The sequence below is a fragment of the Plecotus auritus genome (assembly GCF_963455305.1).
Source record: "Plecotus auritus genome assembly, chromosome: 4".
NCBI lineage: Eukaryota > Metazoa > Chordata > Mammalia > Chiroptera > Vespertilionidae > Plecotus > Plecotus auritus.
The window spans coordinates 91,484,326-91,508,776 of NC_137775.1; the positions used below are offsets into that span (position 1 = coordinate 91,484,326).

Genomic DNA, 24,451 nt, shown 5'->3' on the forward strand with positions numbered 1-24,451 from the left:
GCTGCACAAGGTTGGATGGGTTGTAAATTGGATGGGGCAAGGTCTCAGGGAATCACCAGGGCTGAGCAAACAGAAATGGCTGCCAGTCGTCCCTGCAACCGGGAAGGTCCCAGCATGGGTACAATGACCATTCCAAGCACCTGTCTGGGTGAAAGCTGCCCCAGAGTTCCTGCCCCAATGCCAGACAGTCCAGTTTCTCCTCCTATGTGTCTGGGTCCCCCAGAGCCTCGCCCGGCACTGGAACTCAGAGGAAGCAGGAGCTTGTAAGTTCAGTTTGTGAGCAGGCCTTTTAAGAGGAGCAGCTGGGTCTCCAGCAGCCTCTGTGTCACTGAGCCCCAATCTGCACTGGTTTTTACAGCCCTTAGTTCTTACTGCCCATGAGGACTTCTTTTCCCAGCTCTGGGACCCTGGGCTGGGGGTCTGGTGTGGGGCTGGGACCCCTTGCTCCTCCAGGTGGCCTCCACAGAGACAATCTCCCTCCTGATTAAAAAAGCAGGACACGTGGGTGTCAGACCAGCCGTTCAGCGTTTTGGCACCTCATACCAGTCTCAGTGTGCTTTCTTCTTTACTTCTCTAGTTGTAGGACTTCCATTTAGCCAGCTTTCCAGTGGTTCCGGATGATGGTTGTTCTGTATTTTAGTTGTAATTTTGATGTGGTTGTGGGAGGCAGCGAGTATAAGCATTTGCCTAAGCCGCCATCTTGGTTCTCTCAAATTATGCTTTTTCTTATGTAATTATTTTAAAGTATGTGTCATGTTAATAGGAAGTTAAATTTTGTATTAATAACCTGGATATTAATGAAGGTTGTATTAAAATAATCTATCATACAATTTTAATACTATTTTGTTAAAAATTAAATAGTTTGTAAAAAATTTAAAAACATATATGAATGATCTAATATTTATAAACATTTTTAATATTTTGAAGTGCTTAGAACAATGCCAGGCACATATTAAGCATTATATGTGTTGGTTAAAAATAATGTAAAAATAAGCCCTGGCTGGCATGGCTCAGTGGTAGAACATCAGCCCATACACCAAAGGGTCTCAGGTTTGATTCCCCATCAGTACTGACCTGGGTTGCAGGTTCAGGGCTGTGTGTGGGAGGCAACCAATTGATGTGTCTCTCTTACGTCAATGTTTCTCTCTCTTCCCCCCTCCTTTCCATTCTCTCTAAAACTCAATGGAAAAACTATCCTTGGGTTAGGATTTTAAAAAAACGTAAAAGTTATAAAATGGTTTTTAAAAATACTATGAATTTTGTTAGGTTATATATGAGTTGACAAAGGAGACTTGCATAGTAAAAAGAATTTTAAATCTATATCTATATCTGCATACATAGGGAAAGATTTATGTAATGATTCCCCCATTGTTTGTTATTTGGGTTACTGCCAAAGTCTTACTTTTGTAAGGATTAATTGTTTGGTTATTTGGGTTACTGCCAATGTCTTACTTTTGTAAGGATTACTATGATAAACATTTTTTCAAACATAAAGATGGTTCTGTAGTCATTTTCTTGGAATATATTCACAGAATTAGGGTTATTAGTCCAAATATTAGCATGCTGTGTTGCTTTTAATATGTCATCATTGCTAATCTTATCTGCTTATTTAAGCATATGGGAAAATATAATGTCCCCACTCATATAGCCTCTATACTAATCTTATCTTTTTAAATCTTTATAATAATTCTGTAGGGTAGGAGGTATTATATTCCTATTTTCTAGACAGGTAAACCGAGACCTGAAGAACTGATTCATTGTACCTGATATCTAGAAGGGCATATTGCATTTCAACTGCAGGGACACCAAGCAGGAAAGAGTATCTTGTACGGTAAATTTCTTTCTCTTGGCTGAAGGGATGGGGTGGGGTGCAGTCAACCTATCGACATCTACAAGAGAGATGGAAAGGGCTTATGTCATGGAACTGACAACCTTCCAGTTGAAGACTGGAAAGATGGAAAGCAGGCTGGAGAGGGAATCAAGAGCGATCGGTAGGATCATGTTGTGTATTAGTTTCCTAGGGCTGCTGTAACAAATTACCACAAACTGGGTGGCTTAAAACAACAGAAATTTATTCTCTCACAGCTGTGGAGGCTAAAAGCCCAAATCAAGGTGTCAGCAGGGCCATGCTCCTCTGGAGGATTGAGGAGAGGGATCCCTTCTTGCTTCTTCTAGTTTCTGGTGGCTGCTGGCCATCTTCGCATGCCTTAGCTTATAGACACAGCACTCTCATCTTGGCCTCTGTCTTCACATGGCCTTCTCCCTGTGTCTGAGTCTTTGTGCCCAAATTTCCCTCTTCTTTTAAGAACATCAGTCATATTGTATTTAGGGCTTACCTTAATTCAATATGACCTCATCTTATCTTCACTACATCTGCAAAGACCCTATTTCCAAATATGGTCATATTCACAGGTTCTGAGTAAACATGAATTTTGTATGGGCGCTATTCATCCCAGTACACTTGAGTAGCAGGAGGCTGATAGTCTGTCCCTCACTACTTCCCACTTTGTGCCATGCAGTGGTTAGCAGAGGTACCTGCCCCTTGGGCACAACAGGCAGGGCAACATTTAGGAAGCTGATGCTACCCAGGGACAGAGAGCCTCCCCACACTGAGAAGGCCAGGGATGGGCCCATCCCCAGCTTCTTCCCCAGCCATTGCTGAAAGCAGGTTTTACTAAATAGCTACCGTAGCTCAGTCAGGCCATCTGAGAATCTCAAAGGAAAAGATGTGCACAGGGCCAAAAATCACTAGTACATCATAAAAGAGAAGCACAAATACTAATACTTACAGTTAATAGAACTTGCAGAAGGTAATTTTAAAGGAAATATAATGAAAATATTCACAGGGATAAAAGAGACAATTGAATCCATGAAACAAAAAGGAAGTTATTAAAAATTCTATATGCAGTTATTATTCAAGTAGAGGTCTTGGAAATGAAAAGTATCCAGAAGAAGGAGAAATAGCAGCATGAATACAGATGAAGAGCTACTTAGTGAGCTGGAAACAATAGCTGAGGATTCTCCCAGAATGCTGTACAAGAGGACAGGAACTATGAAAGAGATGTGTAGAAACATGGAGAACAGAACCAGCGGCTCCCAGACCTATTTATACACATTCCAGAAGAAAATTAAAAAAAACAGAGAACTTGCAAGGGAGGGAAATTTGAAATATAAATTTGAGATCTTACTTCCTGGCATATGTCATCAGTTTGGCTCAAATAAACTCTTATAAAAATTAAAATAATAATAAGAAAAGAAAAATTTCCATCATTGAAGAGGGACACAAGTCTTTAGGTTGAGAACTATGAGAGAGACATCTACATTTAAATATACAAAGTGAAATTTTAGAACAATAGGCATTAGGAGAATTACTAAAAGTATCAAAGCTTTTAAAAAACATTTCTACAAAGATTGATATCAGAATTCTTTGTTGTTGCTGTTGTTGTTGACACTATTACAGATGTCCTGGTATCAGAATTCTTAATGGAGACACATTAGAGACAAGAAAACAATAGAAATATTCTTTCAATTTTCATGAGAAAAATGGTTACAAATCTAGAATTCTATATGCAGCTATTATTCAAGTGTGAATGTAAAATAAATACATTTATAGATACTCAAGGACTCAGAAATTATACCACACATGAAAAGTTAATAGAGGATATAGTTACCTAGAAAAATGAAAAAGAAAGTAATCACATACAGATCCATGAAGGAGTATCTTGTTAAAGAAATCAGTGAAATTATTGTAAATCCATGTAAGTTAAGGTAACCTCTAGAATAAATAACAGATACAAGTTCCAAATTTTAAGAAGCATAAAATAGCCCAAACAGAGTTGCTCAGTGGTTGATCATCGACCCATGAACCAAGAGGTCACTGGTTCGATTCCCTGTCAGGCTACATGCCTGGGTTGCAGGCTTGATCCCCAGGATGGGGTGTGCAAGAGGTGGCTGATCGATGATGTTTCTCTCTCATCCATGTTTCTATCTCTCTATCACTCTCCCTTCCTCTCCTTCTAAAAATCAATAAAACATATTTAAAAAAAGTATAAAATAGGACAAAGGAAACCAAATCAACCTTACAAAAGACAAAAGAAAATGACAAAATACAGAATAAATAGAAAAGGCAAATTAGATGGGAGTTCAGATGTATCAATATCACATTGAATGTGACTGGTTTAAGTTCATGGATGACAAAGGAATCTTATACTGGATTTTAAAAAATCTAGCTATTATAAGAGACATATGTAAAATAAAATCACCTAAGAAGGTTGGAAATCAAGTGATGAAGAAAAATATTCAAAGAAAAAGTAAATAAAAGTAAACTATGTGTGATTGTATTTAAAGTAAATTAAATAGAATTCAAGGGAGGCCTAGAAAATAAATGTACCCAGAGTAGTGGCAAGCCGGGTACCTACACAGTGGTCCCTAAACGTCATTTCCCACTAAAAGGAATCAGTGTCCACTTGGGAAGAGACTGGTTCCAAGTCTGGGGCAGGAAAGGTACAAGTTGTCATATTAGAGGCAAGAAAGCTAAAGAACACACAGAATGTCAAAACCACCTAGGAACCAACTCAAAGAGGCTCCTACTGGCTAAAGAGGTGGCAATTTTGCATTAATAAAAATAATAATTGTACTGAATTTAAAACACTTTAAATATATTTAAGTTTAGAAGTATGGGATAATTTTAAAAAATCATTTTTGGCCACTTTCTGCAAGAAACAGGGGACAGAAAAACACATTAAACAACACCATGGGGGGTGGGGGGAATGAGCAAAATCCAGACTGTAGGAAATTCTGCAGAACAAATGGTCCAGTTCTTTCAACAAATAAGTTCCAAGGAGAAAAGAAAGGTGTGGGAATGTGGTGGGGGTGGGGCGGGTGATCTATAGATTAAAAGAGACTTAAAAGATGGACCACTCAATTGCAGATATGGAGCTTAATGGCTCTCAATACAAATAAATACACTGCTAAAATATTTATGAGATGTACAGGGAAATTTGAGCACTGACTGGCTATTTAATGATATTATGGTAATGTTTAAAAAAGGGTTCTTATATTTTAGAGACATACTGAAATATAGATGAAATGTGATGTCAGGGATTTGCTTCAGAATGATATTTGCTATGAGTGGGTCATTTTTGGCTATGAGTTAGTACATGGGGAGTTATCATGTTATTTTCTGCATTTTCGTAATTTTTTTTAAAGTTAAAAGAAGACACGAAGCCTAATAAGTTTTATGGGTGAGTACTACTAAACTTTCCAGAATGAGAATTTCTATGTGATGTACATTATTCTAGAGTTGGAAAGCTATGCAGCTCGTTCTGTGAGACCAGCAAAGCAGTGATGCCTAAACTGAACGTCAACCTCACTTGGAACATAGATGAGAAAGTCCTATTTAAACTTCAGCAAATCAAAAATAACAGTATATCAAGGGAATGTATCATGACAAAGGGCGGTTAATTACAGAAGTCCAACCATTTAATTTTAACTTAGGAAGTTTATATAATTCACTGCAATTACAGGTTAAAGCATCTGATTATATCAATAAATGCTGAAAAAATAATTGATAAAGTTTAACATCTATGAATGATTTTTGAAAAACTCTAAGCAACTACCTATAGAAGGGAAATTTCTTATGTTAATAAAAAGACATACCAAAAACCTTCAGCTAACATAATACTTAGAGATGATTTTAGATGTAATCCTATTAAACCAAGAATAAGACATGCTTGCTTTTAGGCTACTCTACAACATTAAACTGGGAGATCTAGTCAAAGCAATAAAACAAGAAAAATGAAAAAGAAACCTATAAATGAGGATATTTTCACCCCCAGTAAGAATGTCTGATTTGAAGTAGCTTATACAATAAATAAATCTTATTATTCTATGTAATAAAGAGGGAATATGCTAATTGACCCTCACGCCATCAAAGATGGCAGCGCCCACAGTCAATAAGGAGGAAATACGCTAATTGACTGCCCTGCCCTCAAAGATGGCGGCACCCACAGCTAATAAGGAGGGAATATGCTAATTGACTGTCCCGCCCTCAAAGATGGCGTTGCCCACAGCCACAAGATGGCGATGCCCAGTCACTTCAGCCCTGCTGGGGTGGCAGGTGTGCGGCAAGGCCGGGCCCACCCCCAGGCGGGCTCAGCCTTGCTGCAAGCCTACCTCCAGAGCCCCCCAGTCCCCTCAGCCCCCCAGCCATCCAAGGCCAGCCTGAGGCACAGGCAAGCCTTGGATGGCAGCTTCCCAGTGTCCCAGGGCCCCCCGAGGCTCAGGTAACCAGGGCCGGCCAAGGCTTGCACTGCCGGCAGTGGCAGCAGCAGAGGTGTGATGGGGTGTCGCCTTCCCCTGATCGCCGGGTCGCCTCCTGCCCCTGAGGGCTCCTGGACTGTGAGAGGGGGCAGGCCGGGCTGAGGGACCCCTCTCCAGTGCATGAATTTTCATGCACTGGACCTCTATTGTCACATAATAAGAAATCCTGAGGTAGGACGTCTCCGGAGTTGGTTAATTTAGTGGTTTACTGACATCATTAAAGATCCAGGTTTTTTCCTATTTTTAGCTCTAAATGTACCTATCCAGGAAGTCAGGTTTGCATGTCTCTCAAGCTTGCCCCTCCCAAGGCAAGGAGATGACTCCCATGTTACCACGCATCCTGTGTAAACCTATGACACAGAAGAGATGGTTGTTCTCTTCAAAACTGAGGAAGTGTTTCCCAGAAGCGGTGCAGGATATGTCATTACATCTTAGTGGCCAGACCTGGGTCATTTGTTTAGCTCCGATTAATGGAATGGAGCTCACAGTCTGCTCAGGATGGACATTTCATGGGAGAAAGCAAGGAAATCTGGGTGGTCAAACGATTGAGATTTTGTATTTGTTACTGCAACATAACCAAGCCTGTCCTGATCCAATTAACAAAACCTAAAGTTAACATCTTTATCCTCCTCCTGAACAATAAATCCATCACCCCCTTTCCTACTGGGGTGCACCACACTCCTTCCTTCCCTCTATCAGTTTCTTTTGAATACTTCTAATATTTCTTTATGCAGATACAAGCAAAAAAGAATATATATTATTTTACCCTTTTCTTGCATAAAAGCAAAACATAATTACTATTTTGCACCTTTATTTTGTTTCTTAAAATAGACCCTGAAGATCTTTTCATATCAATACATAAAAAGCTTCTTTTTTTTAATTTTACAGTTGTACTGTGTTCTATTGTGTGAATAGAGAACAGTTTATTTGACCAGCTCCTTATCGATGGGCATGTGATGGTTTCTGATCTTTTTCTATTGTAGTTAGTGATGCAATGATGAATTACCCTCCATTGTATATACATCATTTTGTCAATGTGTGGGGAAACATAAAATGTCCACAAGTGAAAATGTCAGGTCAAAGGGTAAATGCATTGTAAATTGGGGAACTATTGTCAGTTGCCTTCTATTATGGTTGTGTCTTTTTCAGTCTCGCTGGCCTTGCTAACAGAAACTGCTGTTCAACTTTTGGGTTTTTCCTAATTTAATAGTTTTCTCATCTTATTTTATGTTGCATTTAAAAATTATGAGTTAAAGGAAATCTACTTTCTTTTTATATGCATAAGGGCCATTGGTATATCTTTTCTATGTGAACTTTTTGTTCTTGTACTTTGCTCATTTTTCTTTAAAAGTATTGATCTTTATTGATCTTTTTTGTGTTGATTTATTATCATTCTTTATATGTTTGGAGAATTAGTGCTTTATCTATGATGTAAGTTGCAAATATATTTCCCCAGTTTGTCTTTTGTCTTTCAACATCCTATGGCATATTTTTTCCATACACTTAAGAGTTTTGGTTTTTTTTTACTTAGTCAAAATTACTAATCTTTTTGTGTGTCTTTTGTATTTTGAGTTATAGTTAGCTCATAAAGAACTTCACTTAGGGTTTCTTTGGATAGATTTATGGTTTTATTTTTTAATTAAGGTTTTAAAGATATTTGCCTTTTTCCTAGTATATGATGAGAGGAATCGATTCGCCTTTATTGTCACTCTGACTTTGGGTTGCCACCTTTTCATATACTAAATTTTTTGATGTATTTGGTTCTATTTCTGCACTTTATATTCTCCTCCTTTAGTCTGTACAGTCATTATCATACTGCTTTAATTATTGGGACCTGTGAGTATATTTTAATATCTGTCTGGGATAGCTCCACTACACTGTTCTTCCTTTTCAGAATATTTATGGTTACTCTTGTTTTCTTTATTTTATTGATTTTAGACAAAACTTATCTAGCTCATGAAAACAAAATCTATTGTTAATTTTAAGATATAATTAAGTTTATAAATTGATTCAGAGAGAATGCACTTTTGTGTCATGTTGAATTTTTCTTCCAAAGAACATGGTATGTATTTCCATTGTTCAGTGATACTTCTGTGTCCCACAATAGTGTTTAAATTTTTCCTCATAAAGATGTATATTTCTTGTTACATATATTATTAAGTAGTTTATCTATTTGTTGTTGTTTGCTATTGCAGATGTGGTCTTTATTTCCATTGTATTTTTTAACCAGTATTGTTTAATATGGGGAAGTTATTAATTGCTGTATATTAATTTTATATCCTGCAATTCACTGGATTATATTACTATTTGTAGTAATTTTTCAGTTGATTCTCTTAAATATAAAATAGTATCATTTGAAAATAGTGTTAATTTTACCATCTTGTTTTAAAATCCTAGCCTGGCTGGTATAGCTCAGTGGTTGAGCATTGTCCCCTGGAGCAAGAGGTCCCAGGTTCGATTCCTGGTCAGGGCATGCCCGGGTTGCAGGCTCGATCTCCAGTGTGGGGTGTGCAGGAGGCAGCCGATCAATGATTCTCTCTCTCATCATTGATGTTTCTCTCTCTCTCTCTCCCTTTTCCTTCCTCTTTGAAATCAATAAAAATATATTTTTGAAAATCCTCATCTGAGGACATTTGTCATTGACTTTTAGAGAGAGGAAAAGGGAGGGAGGGAGGGAGAGGGAGAGAGAGAAAAAGAGAGAGAGAGAGAGAGAGAGAGAGAGAGAGAGAGAGAGAGAGAGATTGACTTGTTGATTCACTTATTTATGCATTCACTGGTTGATTCTTGTATGTGCCCTGACTGGAGTTCAAACCCGCAACCTTGGCATATCAGGAGGACGCTCTAACCAACTGAGCTACCTGGCCAGGGCCTCTCATTTTCAATTCTTATACTTTCTCTTGCCTAATTGTACTTATTAATATCTTTAGGACAATATTAAATAGATCCCCTAAATCAGTGGTCGGCAAACTCATTAGTCAACAGAGCCAAATATCAACAGTACAATGATTGAAATTTCCTTTGAGAGCCAAATTTCTTAAACTTAAACTTCTTCTAACGCCACTTCTTCAAAATAGACTCGCCCAGGCCGTGGTATGTTGTGGAAGAGCCACACTCAAGGGGCCAAAGAGCCGCATGTGGCTTGCGAGCTGCAGTTTGCCAACCACGGCCCTAAATCAAACACACACACACACACAATCATGCAGGAAAATATAAGCAAATATTTGTCACCTGTGAGGTAGAAAAAATTCTCTAATGCAGAAAATACTCACAAAAGGCTTTACTGAAAAGATTGATAAATTTGATTCCCAAAATAACACCTTACTTATTCTTTTAAAATGTACCAAAACCAAAGTGAAAGACAAAACAAGAGGCTAGAAGAAAAGATTTGCATCATATATACAGTAACAAAAAATTAATATTACAAATATGTTAGACAGTCAACAAGAAAAAAAGCAATTCAATAAAACTTTATCAGAGGCTATAAAGACAGAAAACAAAAAGCCAATAAAGATGTTAACAGATATTTTTTATAGTTAATCAGGGATATGCAAATCTTAACAACAATAAGATACTATTTCTTAACTGTAATGTAGACTAGAATTTTATATAGATTATATCACGTATAGTCAAATATACAGAAAATTGTTATTTTAAATACAGTGGTTGAAAGTTTAAATTCATATAATCTTTTGGAGAGATAATATAGTGATATCAAAATTCTAAAATTGTATACACTTTTATGTAAGAACTAGAGGCCCGGTGCATGAAATTCATGCATGGGTGTGTGTGTGTGTGTGTCCCTCAGCCCAGCCTACACCCTCTCCAATCTGGGACCCCGTCTAAACGGGCAGTTGGACATCCCTCTCACAATCCAAGACTGCTGGTTCCCAATTGCTCGCTTGCCTGCCTGCCTGATTGCCCCTAACTGCTTCTGCCTGCTAGCCTGATCACCCTCTAACCACTCTCCTGCCAGCCTGATCAATGCCTAACAGCTTCCCTGCCAGTCTGATTGCCCCTAACTGCCCTCTCCTGCCGGCCTGGTCGCCCCCAACTGTCCTCCCCTGCTGGCCCGGTCACCCCTAACTTCCCTCCCCTGCCAGCCTGGTCGCCCCTAACTGCCCTCCCCTGCCGGCCTGATTGCCCCTAACTGCCCTCCCCTGCTGGCCCGGTCACCCCTAACTTCCCTCCCCTGCCAGCCTGGTTGACCTTAACTTCCCTCCCCTGCCAGCCTGGTCGCCCCTAACTACCCTCCCCTGCTGGCCTGGTTGCCCCTAACTTCCCTCCCCTGCAGGCCTGGTCACCCCTAACTGCCCTCCCCTGCCAGCCCAGTCACCCCTCACTGCCCTCCCCTTCAGGCCTGATCACCCCTAACTGCCCTCCCCTGCAGGCCTGGTCACTCCTAACTGCCCTTCCCTGCAGGCCTGGTTGCCCACAACTGCCCTCCCCTGCCAGCCATCTTGTGGGGGCCATCTTGTGTCCACATGGGGGTGGCCATCTTGTGTGTTGGAGTGAGGTCAATTTGCATATTACCTCTTTATTGGATAGGATGCTTACACAGCATGCACTAGAAGTATATATGCTCATATGATAAAAAGATCTATAATAATAAAAATTTAAAACAAACCAACTATCAATGGTAAAATGGTTAAATAATCTGTAGATTGTACATATACATAAGGATAATGTTCATTGCATCACTGTTTATAGTAGCAATAATGTTCATTGCATCACTGTTTATAGTAGCAAATAGTCAAACCAACCTAAATGACAACCATGGGGGAATGGATAGATGAAATGTGATCTAATCATATAATAGATTACTATGCAACAGTTAAAATGAATACAAACATATTTATTGTGCCGCGCCAGCACAGCCAAGGGTTCAGCGAGCTTGAGGGAGGGCTGGTGAAGGATGAAGAAAAGACAGACAAAGAGAATAAGCTGGGTCTAGGTGGATCTTCTGTGCATGACTGAGACCACAGAACAGATCCAGACTGCAAGCTGATGCTTTATTTTATAGTCAGAGGTAAATAAGGCAATTTACAATGTTCTTGTAAGTTTCACTTGTTTTGGCAGCACTTGCTACACCTCCCACAGCCCATTAGCTACCCAGGAAAGATCTAGGGAGCAGTCACAAGATCAAGCTTAATTATGCTAAGTGGGCTGTGCCCTCTAAGCTGGGACTTGTTTGCGGCTTTACCAGCAGGTCAGTCCGAGGCTTAACCCTATAACCACACCCTACAATTTATCATGTTTATAATCCTATCTAATAAAGGAGTAATATGCAAATTGACCGTACCTCCGCTACACCCCCCGCCCACGCCCACCAGCCAATCAGGAGGGAATATGCAAATAAACCCAACCAAGATGGCTACGGCCACGGAGAGCAGTAGGGAGGCTTGGGTTTCCCTGGCAATGGAGGAAGCCAAGCTTTCCGCCTGCCCTTACTGGCCCAGGCCTCCACTCAATGCTACAAAGTTTCAATTATAGAAGATAAATAAATCCTAACAGAAATGGCGGCAGCCACGGAGCTGGAGAGAACAGGAGGCTAGGGTTGCCCGCGGTGATGGAGGAAGCCAAGCTTCTGCAGCCCTGGCCTGCTTTGGCCTCCACTTAAGGCTACAAAGTTTCAATTATAAAAGATACATAAATTGCAATAGAAATGGCTGCCGCCACGGAGCGAGCAGAAGGCGTGGCTCCACTCCAGGCTACAAAGTTTCAATTGTAGAAGATAAATAAATCCCAAATCCCAGGGCCTCTGCTTTGGTCGCCGGGGGACGTGGCCGGCCTGCAAACCACCACAGGCCCCTCACCCAGGCCGCCCCATGCCCCAAGGGAACCCCCACCCTTATCCAGGACACCCTTCAGGGCAAACCAGCTGGCCCCCACCCGTGCACCAGGCCTCTATTCTATCTAATAAAAGAGTAATATGCAGATTGACCATCGCTCCAACACACAAGATGACTGCCCCCATGTGGTCAAAGATCCTGCCCCCACGTGGACACAAGATGGCCATCACAAGATGGCCAGCAGGGGAGGGCAGTTGGGAGGAACCAGGCCTGCAAGGGAGGGCAGTTGGGAGGGACCAGGCCTGCAGGGGAGGGCAGTTAGGGGTGACCAGGCCGGCAGAGGAGGGAAGTTGGGCGTGACCGGGTCTGCAGGGAAGGGCAGTTGGGGGTGACCAGGCCTGCAGGGGAAGGCAGTTAGGGGCAAACAGGCTGGCAGGGGAGCAGTTAGGCATCAATCAGGCTGGCAGGGGAGTGGTTAGGGGGTGATCAGGCTGGCAGGCAGAAGCGGTTAGGGGCAATCAGGAAGGCAAGCAGGTGAGCAGTTGGTAGCCAGCAGTCCTGGATTGTGAGAGGGATCCCAGATTGGAGAGGGTACAGGCTGGGCTGAGGGACACCCGGCCCCTGTGCATGAATTTCGTGCACCAGGCCTCTAGTTTGCATTATAAAAGGAAGGTAGACCCAGCATGCTACTACTTTTGTAAACGTAATATAGGTACATATATATTTCAGAGAGGAAGGGAGAGGGAGAGAGAAATAGAAACATCAATGATGAGAGAGAATCACTGATGGTTGCCTCCTGCTCACCCCCCACTGGAGATCAGCCGGCAACCTGGGTATGTGCCCTGACTGGGAATAGAATCGTGACCTCCTGGTTCATAGGTCAATGCTCAACCATTGGGCAACACCAGTCAGGCTGTAAAAGTTTTTAATTCACAAAATAATGCTGTATGCTTTATACAGGAAATATGGCAAGTGGGTTGGAAAGATACACATTAAATATCTGAACGAAAATGCCTATGGTGAAAGAAGAAGAGTGGGGGTAAAGGACTAAAACTCAAAATTGGCTATTACTGATGAGTATGAATAATAAAATCATGCCAATGCATTTGTACAACTGGGGTCTAACAAAATTAGAAAAACCAAAAAAGAGCTTCCTTAGCGCTGCCTACAGAGGTGGCAGCCATCTGCTACTCGGCATCATGGCTGCCCTCATATCCCTGGTGAAAACCAAGGTCATCAGAAAGAGGACCAAAAAATTCATCCAACACCAATCAGATAGATATGTCAAAATTAAGTGCAACTGGCGGGAACCCAGAGGCACTGACAATAGGGTGCACAGAAGATTCCAGGGCCAGATCTTGATGCCCAGCATTGGTTACAGGAGCAACAAGAAAACAAAGCACATGCTGCCCAGTGGCATTGGAAGTTCCTGGTCCACAGTGTCAAGGAGCTCGAAGTGCTGCTGATGTGCAACAGATCTCACTGTGCTGAGATCGCTCACAGCGTCCTCGAAGAACTGCAGAGCCACTGTGGAAAGAGCAGCCCAGCTGGCCCTCAGAGTCCCCAGCCCCAATGCCAGGCTGCGCAGTGAGGAAAATGAATGGACAGCTTGTGTGCGCATTGTATTTGTGTTAATAAAACCGTGAAATTCCTCCAAAAAATAAGAAAACAAACAAATGAACAAGATTGTAACACAACCATACCAGTACTTAGGTGAGAATTAAAAGTAAGTAAGTAAGTGGAACTATATTCTTTTGACATGGAAAAATCTCCAAGATATATAGTTAAGTGAAAAAAGCAAGTTAAGCCAAAACCGGTTTGGCTCAGTGGATAGAGCGTCAGCCTGCGGACTGAGGGGTCCCGGGTTCGATTCCGGTCAAGGGCACGTAACTTGGTTGCGGGCACATCCCCAGTGGGAGGTGTGCAGGAGGCAGCTGATCGATGTTTCTCTCTCATCAATGTTTCTGACTCTCTATCCCTCTTCCTTCCTCTCTGTGAAATATCAATAAAATATATTAAAAAAAAAAAAGCAAGTTAAAGGACCATATGTATAATGTTGTAACACTTATGTAAAGCAAAACCATAAAATAAAACTGTCTTCACACACACACACGCAAATAAATACAGAAAGTTTTTAAAAATATAACGATGGAAAAAATATAAGTGGTGATGTGGGCAAATTTCCTACATTATTTATAAAAATTTATAAATAATACATGATAAAATTAAAGACAGATAGAAACTCCAGGAAAAACAAAAAGCAGTAAGAAAGGAAATGTAGCTCTAACAATTACTGCTTCTGCAATGAATAATATTTCACAGTCACAATAATGTAAAGCTTTTGTTTTTTTGCTCTTTCTCTCCCTCTACACAGGTGTGCATGAGAGAGTGTGTGTGTATGTGTAAGTGTATCTATATCTATATCTATATCTATATCTATATCTATATCTATATCTATATCTATATCTATATATCTATATCTATATCTATATCTATATCTATATCTATATCTATATCTATATCTATATCTATCTATCATGTCCCCTGAAAATGTATACACATTTTAACAGCTGATAACTCAAAGAAAATTTACCCTAAAGTGCCACTAGACTTTTCTTTATGGAGATACATAAAAGATAAAGTTTATGGTACAAAACCAGGAACAGTCGACAAATTGAGGGCACACAAATACCAAACAAAACGATTCTTGATGTTTGTGATTCCATTGCTTCACGTTATCAGCAGTGCCTGGACCAGAACAGTCATCAGTTTGAAAACAGGCATTGACAGAAAATTATTCCTTTCTTAGATTCTTTTAAATTTTGAAAATGAGCTATATGTTAATAAACCTGACTTTGTAATCATTCAAAGTGTGTATACATTTTTGGGGACACTCTGTATATGTGAATATATCTGTCTGTTAATTTCCACAAGTATTTTATTATTTATTATTTTATTTATTAATCCTCAGCTGAGGATATTTTTCCCATTGATTTTGGGAGAGTGAAGGGAGGGAGAGACGGGAAAGAAGAGAGAGAGAGAGAGAAACATCGATGTGAGAGAGATACATTGATTGGTTGCCTTCTGCAGGTGCTCCAACTGGGGCATGGATAGAACCTGCAACCCAGGTACATGCCCTTGACTGGGAATCAAACTGTGACCTCATGATTGACGCTCACCACTTAGCAACACTGGCTGGGCTGAATGACCTAATTTTATACAAGGGTTTCAAATAGATTGGATATCACCCAATTTCTCATCAACTCATTACTTTTGGAAAATATTTTCCCACAAAAAATGCTCCTTTATTCAATAGAAAAGTAACTACACTCTATAAATGAGTGTTCAGGACAGAATTCATGACCTGGCCAATGGAGGAAGGCTCCCTACCTAAGACATGAAGAGCTCCTTGTCCACCCACTATTTTTTTAAATGTTTTTATTGGTCTTTTTAAGGAGAGGTGAAAGGAGAGGGGAGAGAGAGATAGAAACATTGATGAGAGAGAAACATCATGGATCGGCTGCCTCCTGCACAGGGATTGAATCCAAAACCCAGGCATGTGCCCTGGCCAGGAATGGAACCAGTGACCTCTTAGTACATGGGTCCGTGGTCAACCACTAAGCCACACCAGGTAGTCAAGGTAATGGAAAGCAAGGATCTGAGACCAAGATTACTATATCCAGCAAGGCTATCATTCAAAATAGATGGTCAAATAAAGACCTTCCCAGACAAAAATAGACTAAAAGATTTCATCACCACCAAGCCAGCATTACAAGAAATGCTGAAGAGATTGCTGTAAGGAATTGCTGCGAAGAAGAAACAGAGAGAGAAACCTAGCCATACAGAATTAAAATGGTAATAAATAAGTACCTCTCAATAATAACCCTAAATGTAAATGGATTAAATGCTCCAATCAAAAGGTGTAGGGTAGCTGAATGGATACAAAACATGACCCAACTATATGCTGTCTACAAGAGACCCACCTCAGAACAAAAGACATACACATGATGAAATTGAAGGGATGGAAAAAAAATTTCCATGCAAATGGAAAAGAAAGAAATGCTGGAATAGCAATACTCATATCCAACAAAATAGACTTTAAAAGCATCATGCTAAGCGAAATAAGCCAGTCGGAGAAAGATAAATGTCATATGACCTCACTCATTTGTGGAATATAATGAACAACATAAACTGATGAACATAAATAGAGCCAGAGGGGAAAAATATTCTAGAATATAATAGAAGTAATCCTGCTATTTGCAGATTTTTAATATTTCCTACAACTTTTGTGATATCATACTATGTTAGTACAGTTTTGGTAATATTATTATATTTAAAATCCTTTTATTTTTGAAATATTAATGTTTATTGCAGGTAACATTATCATATTTAAAATTGTTTTTTCTTGAGATTAAAAGAAATAATAATAACCAAGTCAGAGACTGGACCTGCAGAATTCGCCTTCCACAATGCCTGCCATTTCACTGTGTAATTGGGCTTCTAATAAAAGATTCCAGGTATTGGTGATGTTCTTCTAGAACTATCTTTCTAAGACAGTTGTGCGGCTGGAGATATAGATACTCTGGTCAAATATAAAACAATTTAAAAGTATTAGACAATATCTGAGAAAGGGATGGATTTCCTGATCCTTAGAGGCCTTTATGGATGAGATGGACTGAAACTTGTCCTTGGGAGTTGAGCTGTTCAACTATCTGAAGGAAGAGTGCAAAATTATATATTCTTTTAAGGTCCTTTTCTAGTGCTGGGTTTTTATGTATTTAAAATGTAATAGCACAAATAGAATTTAAGCTTCCCATTTTGTTTTGCCCCCAAGGTACATAAGTTTGACATAGAACATGAAAATGGTGAGTGGGGAAAACAAGCAAATTTGAACTTAAACTTGCTTTTCCTAAATATGACAAAGCTTGTGGTTTTCCATAGCTTCTATACATCTTTGAAACAGAATTCTTCCTCCATTTATTTCTAATTATATTCAGGAGGAAGGCCTAGAGAAGAGTGGTTCTTTCTAAATAAGATTTTATTCAAGGTTGGCAGCCATAGATGATCTAGGAAATAGTAATAGGGCAATAATCATTTGTTCTGCCTGCAAAGTGCTTTTCCATGGAAGGAGCTTGAAGAACATTTGGAAATGGTGACCTCATCAATCCCAGCCACATTTGAACAGCCACAGGTGTGTGACAATGTCATAGACAGACAAAGGGCTGCAAGGAAAGTTAAGTGATTTGTTAAAGGTTTACCTACAGATCCCGAGGAACAGTTTGATGATCATTTTCTTATATTTTCATCACTGACGATGCTTAATAGGTTTCTCTCGCAGAGTATGGAAACATCTTAAGTTTTTGGATAAGTGTTTTTTTAAAAAATATAATTTATTTTACTTTCTCAGATTCTGAAAGTAGTGCATGATTGTTGTGGAAAATTTGGAAAATGTAAGAAAGTAGGAAGATGGAAAAAGTCACTGTAACCCCACACTCTCAAAAACAATATCCTTTCTTTCTTGAAATATCTGGAATGGCTTCCGATTTCTTCATCAAGCTCTGACTGGTAGATTGGGTCATATGGTTCAAAATCTACTGTGGGACTTCTTCGTGCAGGTGACTGGCCTCCATATTGTAGGTCACAGATACCGATTCAGGAGGTCAGTATTAGAAGGTCAAGAAAGTGAAAGAATACGTGACTACAGAGAATTGTACAGACATACAAATACCTTGTTTCTCCTTTGCCTAAAATGGAGCAAAATTAACCGGATGAAAATAGCCCCACCCAAGACACCTTTCGTTCTGTGAGCTCCTCTGGGTCATGGGGTAAGCTTGAAAGCGATTCTCATTCAACCTGTGACCTAATAATGGCCTTCTCCCTCTTCCCCCGCCCCTGCCCCCTTTCTCTGGTCTTTTTCTTTCTTTTTCCCCCCTTCCTTCCCACCCCCACCCCCCCTTCTTTGCATTTTACAGAAACATTGATTCCTGCCACAGAGACAATGGCACATCTACAGTATACAGCAGTGTTCCATGCTTGTTGAAGTTTGCAGCCAGACCGACGTGCCTCTGATGTGCCCTCCAAGTAAAGCGGGCTTATGATGACCATGAGCAGGTGCAGGACGTGAAGCTTTCAAACCCTTACTTCTTTTATCAGCACTCCAGATTTTATAAAGGATGAAGTCCATCAACCCCATTCCTACCCAGATCTGGTAAACATGGGTGTAATAAGGTTTCATGGGGACCCAAACATTTAAATAAGGCTTTGAAGCATCTAGGCTCAGGGCCAACGGCTCAGGCTGCCTGCACACGACTGACTCAGGAAGGTACTGTGTAAGTAACGACTTCACCTGTAAGGATAAAAACTCTGTAGCGGAAACAATAGTAACTTTTGAAATCAGGGGAAAAGATCAATGGGCATGATTTTAAAGACAGCAATTCTAACATTAACGAGAATGAGAACTGTTATGAATCAGAAGGAAATATTTTCCAGCTTTAACAAAGAGCTCGTCAGAATGACCATGTGCTGTGTCAGGCACTGAGGGTGAGACAATGGTTAAAAGCTGGTCTGCCCTTAAGAAGCTGGACAAGACAAGAAGTGGATTTGACTGTATGACCAACAATGGCTTAAACACAAAAGGGCTTATTCTTTTCCAGAAAAGAAGTCTAGAGGAGGTAACCCAGGAATGGAATAGAGGTTTCACAAAGTCCCTGGCCACTGGGCTCCTTCTGTCTTTCTTCTCCATTATCCTTAGCCAGTGGCTTCCGTCCTGAAGGTCCCCTCATGATTCAAGGTGGCTTTCTTTCACTCTAGTCATCCCCTCTTCACCTCAGGCAGCAGGAAGGTAGGAGGAGGAAAGGACAAGAGACCCAACCTTCCACCTGATTTGTCCTTGAACAGTCTTCCTTTAAGTTCCGGAAACATGTTGATCAGCATGTCGGCCCATGACTATACTTGACAAGGGAGGCTGGAGAAGGTAATTTCTATGAATAATTGGGGCTCTGTTACTAAAAAGTGGGAGTGAAGGGATATTGGTGGCCTATTCTGCCGAAGGAAGTTAAAATCCACCTGGAAATAGGAAAATGCAGGCTTGAAAAAGCAATTCATAGTCTATTGGGAAGGGCCACGTGATGGGTTGCTGCAGTTGGGAGGAGAAAGGGAAGGTGTCAGGTGGTGCGGGAAGCTTTTTGGAAGGACTAGCATTTAAATTCCCCTTTAAGGAAGAGAAGGATTCAATAGGCACCAAAGGCTGAGGAGGGCATCCCAGCAGGAGGCGCCGGCCCACGTGGAAGCCCAGAAGCTGGATGATGCTGATCAGCCTTGGGCAGGAGCAACAGTGACCAGATGTTAAGCTGGGATGTGATGGAGTGTTCGGCTGGAATGGAAGGAATACTGACTGACTTTTAAAAATTACCCAAGGAGCCCTAGCCAGTTTGGCTCAGTGGATAGAGCGTCGGCCTGCGGACTGAAGGGTCCCGGGTTACAAGCTCAATCCCCAGTAGGGGGCATGCAGGAGGCAGCCAATCAATGATTCTCTCTCATCATTGATGTTTCTATCTTTCTGTCCCTCTCCCTTCCTCTCTGAAATCAATAAAATATATATATATATATACACTTTTATTATTATTTTTAATATATATATTATTGATTTCAGAGAGGAAGGGACAGGGACAGAAATATATATTAAAAAATATATATAATATATATATTAAAAATAATAATAAAAATAAAAATTACCTAAGGCAAAAAGGTGGCTAGGATAAAAGGTGAATAGTGAAATTGCTTTCTGTTGCTGGAATTGACACTCCTTATTCCATACATGACCCACGCCAGCAGAAATGATTGCATTACTTCCATGTCTTCCCCTAATTTTGGACTGTCCAAAATAGCACAAAGAGTGTAATAAGTGAATATATGACAACAGAAATTAAAATAAATACATGGAATGCCTAAGACCACAGCCAAAGGCTGCTATTCATTGAATCAGGAAGAAAAAGCCCACAACTAGAGTGTCCTGGGCCTCTTTCCTAAATATTAATTGTTTATTTTATGATTCTTCCCTGCTCTAAACAGAGCGTAAACGGCCCCTTCCTAATATGCTCCCATAAAGGATTATAAACTAGAGAGGAGGTTGGTTTAAACAAAGCAATCAGAAAGTAAGCAATCTTCTCTTTCTCTCTGGCTTGAAGCTTGTTTTGTCTATTAGGGAACTTTTCGGTGCACAGACCTCAAGGTCAAACAGAGGTCACTCTTCTGCTCTTTGAGGTATGGGTGCTTTCACGTTATTTGCTCATTTTTATTGCTGAGAATAACCAGCCATTTGCCCACATAACTGGGGCCTCCCCAACACAAAGACTTGAGAGTAGACACCGGCAGGGGTGTTAATCCCATTCCACACACAGCAAACAAGTTCAAATCTCATTCAATATCGGACTTTGCAGCAAGAATACAAACATTTCCTATTTAACAAAGGAAGATAGATAGCTGACATGGAAGTATTCTCATCATTTAGTGGGATAAATCGTGCCAACATGATACTAAAACTGTCAAGTTGGTGGGAAAAAAGAGGATAAAACTCCATTAATAATACAACAGCAATGCTTAGTTTTTCACACAAGGAAAATTCCATTACAACAAACAGCCTAGGGCTCTCCCATTGCTTTTGCTCTAGATCAGTGGAATATTGTTATGAAGAATGCATCTCTAGCAATGATAGTTTGGATTTGAAGATGAGGCCTAGGTGATTTTTCAGAGTGAACCAGCAGGCGGTGGTTGCATACGGGGCCATGTGTGAGGAACCTCCTTTGCTGCACCCTTTAAAAGTGAGACCCTTCACGTGGCCACACTGCTGGGTGAGTGGATTACAGGCCAGAATTCAGGTCCTTGCCCCCTCAGCCAGGGCACAACTGCACAACCTTGGGCAGAGGCCCTGGTTGCTCACGCTTGTTCTTTTTTTTTTTTTTTTTTTTTTTAAATATATTTTATTGATCTTTTACAGAGAGGAAGAGAGAGGGATAGAGAGCCAGAAACATCGATGAGAGAGAAACATCAGTCAACTGTCTCCTGCACACCTCCCACCAGGAATGTGCCTGCAACCAAGGTACATGCCCTTTGACCGGAATCAAACCCGGGACCTTTCAGTCTGCAGGCCGACGCTCTATCCACTGAGCCAAAGGGCTCACGCTTGTTCTTGTAAGGCTTGTTTATAAGCTGACTCTGAAGGACAGGCCTCACAACATGCAGCCTTTTTAGTGAGAAGATCCTCTGTGATGGAATTTCCCATTTAAGGATTTGAACAAATGTTTTTCCTCTAGTTTTGGAAGCACTTTGGATTCATCCTACAAGAGTCTTATGGGTCTCCTTCCCACAAAAAAGCAATGCCATGCTCATGGTGCATTTGGCAAAATATGGGCCAAGGTCAGTCAGAGGCCTTGCCTGTACAACCGGAATTCTCAATGGACACGTGCCCTCCCAGGGTACTGTCTTGGCTTGGCTTCTCCTAAAAGCAGATATTTAGATAAGAATTTGGATATAAATGGTTTGTTTTGGAGGTGATCCCAGGAAGCACAGTTAGGGCTTGAGGAATTGAGACGAGGAAAAGGGAAATGTCTAAAAAGAATTCATCAATGGGCAGGCTACTCGTGTGGGCAGCTGCGGCCCAGTCCCACTGGGGACCCTCTGAAAGACTATAAACCATATCTTAGAACTGTCCCACTGAAGGCAAGGACACTGAAGTATTTGTTCACAAACTACCACCCTGATTGATTAAGGATTGTTCCTGGGAGTGTGGACTGATGTGGTACTGGGCCAGAGAAGGCTCAGAGCCAGAAGAAGCAGGTGCTTGGGACACAAAGTGGTTGGTGAGCCCAGGAACTTCCACCAAAGCTGCAGGTGGCCTCCCGAGTGGGCAGAGCATCAGGGGCACTGACAGCACCTCCCCCAGAGGCCCTTACTCACAGCAGATCCCTAGATGGCCACTGGCAGTTGCTGCTCACCTTAGGTATGTTGAGGCAGAGGAAGTTTGAGAGTCATTTGCACACTGAGAGGCCCCTTAGACCTCACTCATGTCTTTCTCCCCCTTAATTCTCTACACCAAGCATGTCAAACTCAAAGGCTAACACGGGCCAAATAAACAAGGTTTAAGTTTATGTAGGCCACAAAAAAACAAAAGCTTCAATTTTTATAGAGACGTGGGTTTATTTCTATGAGACATGCTGAATACAAAGGGCTGAAATAAATGAGTAAACGTTAACATAAAATAATAGAACATTTTAATAAAAATTAATATTTTTTCTTGAACATCAACTTACCAGACACTGAATAACTGCACAAATTACTAAGTGTAATGCAAATAAACCTATTTTTCTTGTTCTCCGAAAGCAAAATATTTCCTGTTGTGCACACCAAACAAGTCAGTCCAAGACTAATGACATGGCAATCAGCTGCTAAAACCTTCGCTGCCTGTATTAGTGGAGAGAAATGGTACACCTACGCATAAGGCACATAAGGAAAATGAATGCAACACAATTATAGTAATCAGTGATTAACAAACGATGTAGTTCATTATTAATAATTATGTATAACAGGATATTGTAAAAATTAAGTTACGAAATTTTTATTAAAATGTTTCTTACATACCATTATATTGGCTGGGCCACAAAAATATTCGTTGTGGGCCATATGCCACCTGTGGACTGCGAGTTTGACATGCTTGCTCTACACCAGTGAGTTCTAATCTTTTGCATGTAATTGAACACATAGAGAGGATCCTATTTGTACAGCATATTGATTTCCTCAAGGTGCGCTTTTAGGGGAACAGAAATTCAGAGTCTGCTCCTAGATGGAGATGCCAACAAGAGTGAAGAAGTTCGGGCCCCTTGAGGGCAAAGGGACTTTCCACTCCCGTCCCGGCACACCAGTGTTGGACTGGGTAGTGCGGTGCCTGCCTCCTCCTGCTCATCAAGGCCTGCTGGCATTCCTTTAACCAGCAGGTATAACTAACCTGTGCTCAGGGGCCTTTGAGAATCAAATGAGAACCATAGATTTGCTTCCTAGAGAAATGTGCAAATGCACACACTGGGATACATAACTTGCATATAGTTTCAGGGGATCCACGTAACCCCCGAAGCTCATCCTGGGACAGTCTAATAATTGAGAAATGGAACTACCTGGGTGTGTTCATTTCACTCCATTTTTACAGGCCAAATGCTCTGTTGGGTTTGCCTGGCTTCCTGATCCTGCCTTGGACATGGTACAGTGGAGTGACAAAGAGCTGGACATCTGAGCTGTGCTACACACTGGCTGTGTGCCTTTGGGCAGATCTCTTAACCCCTCTAAGCGTGGTTTCCTCATACATCAGTGAGGGTCATAATAGCACCTCCCTTACAGTGTTGTTGTGAGGGTCAGAGAGTTAGTGAATGTAAAACCCTTAGGGACAGTGTCTAGCCCATGGCATGTGCCATGTTAGTGTACGCTATTATTATTGTTATTTGATGGAGGCCATTGCTTTGGAAGGTAGAGTGACTTATTGAAAAGAGTCCAGGTTTGATATCAGTCAGCAATGAGAGTAAACTTTTCCTCTCTCAATTACCAACTGTGTCATCTTGGGGTAAATGAGGTATTTTTTTTTTCTTTTTCTTCACTCTCTTATCCTAAATTTTCTTTTTCAAGTTTTTTCCTTAATTTTTTAATTTATTGATTTGAGAGAGAGAGAGAGGGAAACATCAATTTGTTGTTCCATCTATTTATAATCAAAACTCTCCAAATTCCCAAAGCACTCATTGATTGATTCTTATGTGTGCCCTGACTGGGGATTGGACCCGCAACCTTGGTGTATAGGGACGAAGCTCTAACCAACTGAGCTACCTGGCCAGGGCGTCTTGTCCTAAATTTTATTATCAAGAAATATTAGTTCACCCTGGCCAGTGTGGCTCCATTTGTTGAAGCAGTGTCCCATACACTGAAAGGTTGTGGGTTCGATTTCAGCCAGGGCACATGCCTAGGTTGTGGGTTCAATCCCCGGTCAGGGTATACATCCATGCCTCTCTCTCTCTCTCTCTCTCTCTCTCTCTCTCTCTCTCTCTCTCTCTCTCTCTCTCCCCCCCCCCCCACCTCTCCCTCTCCCTCTCCCTCTCCCTCTCCTTTCCCCTCTCTAAAATCAATAAGCATGTCTTCAGGTGAGGATTAAAAAAAAGAAACTATTATTAGTTCACTGGTTCTCAATAAATACTTTGTAATGTCCTTTTTCTGTACTAGAATGAAATTCATAGGTGATATGATCATCCCTAGACAGAAAATTAAAAAAATAATGATAATACCCAAATGTAAAGGAGAAATAAAACAAG

General features: G+C 40.9%; 2 pseudogenes across 2 annotated transcripts; one reads left to right on the top strand and one right to left on the bottom strand.

The window, feature by feature from the left end:
• Positions 1-13,267: 13,267 nt before the first annotated feature.
• On the top strand, positions 13,268-13,756 carry LOC308246378 (large ribosomal subunit protein eL32-like; annotated as a pseudogene). Its single transcript has one exon. The product of its transcript is annotated as a large ribosomal subunit protein eL32-like (transcript).
• Positions 13,757-18,117: 4,361 nt separating this feature from the next.
• LOC308246732 (ATP synthase subunit ATP5MJ, mitochondrial-like) lies at positions 18,118-18,380 on the bottom strand (annotated as a pseudogene). Its single transcript has one exon. The product of its transcript is annotated as an ATP synthase subunit ATP5MJ, mitochondrial-like (transcript).
• Positions 18,381-24,451: the final 6,071 nt, after the last annotated feature.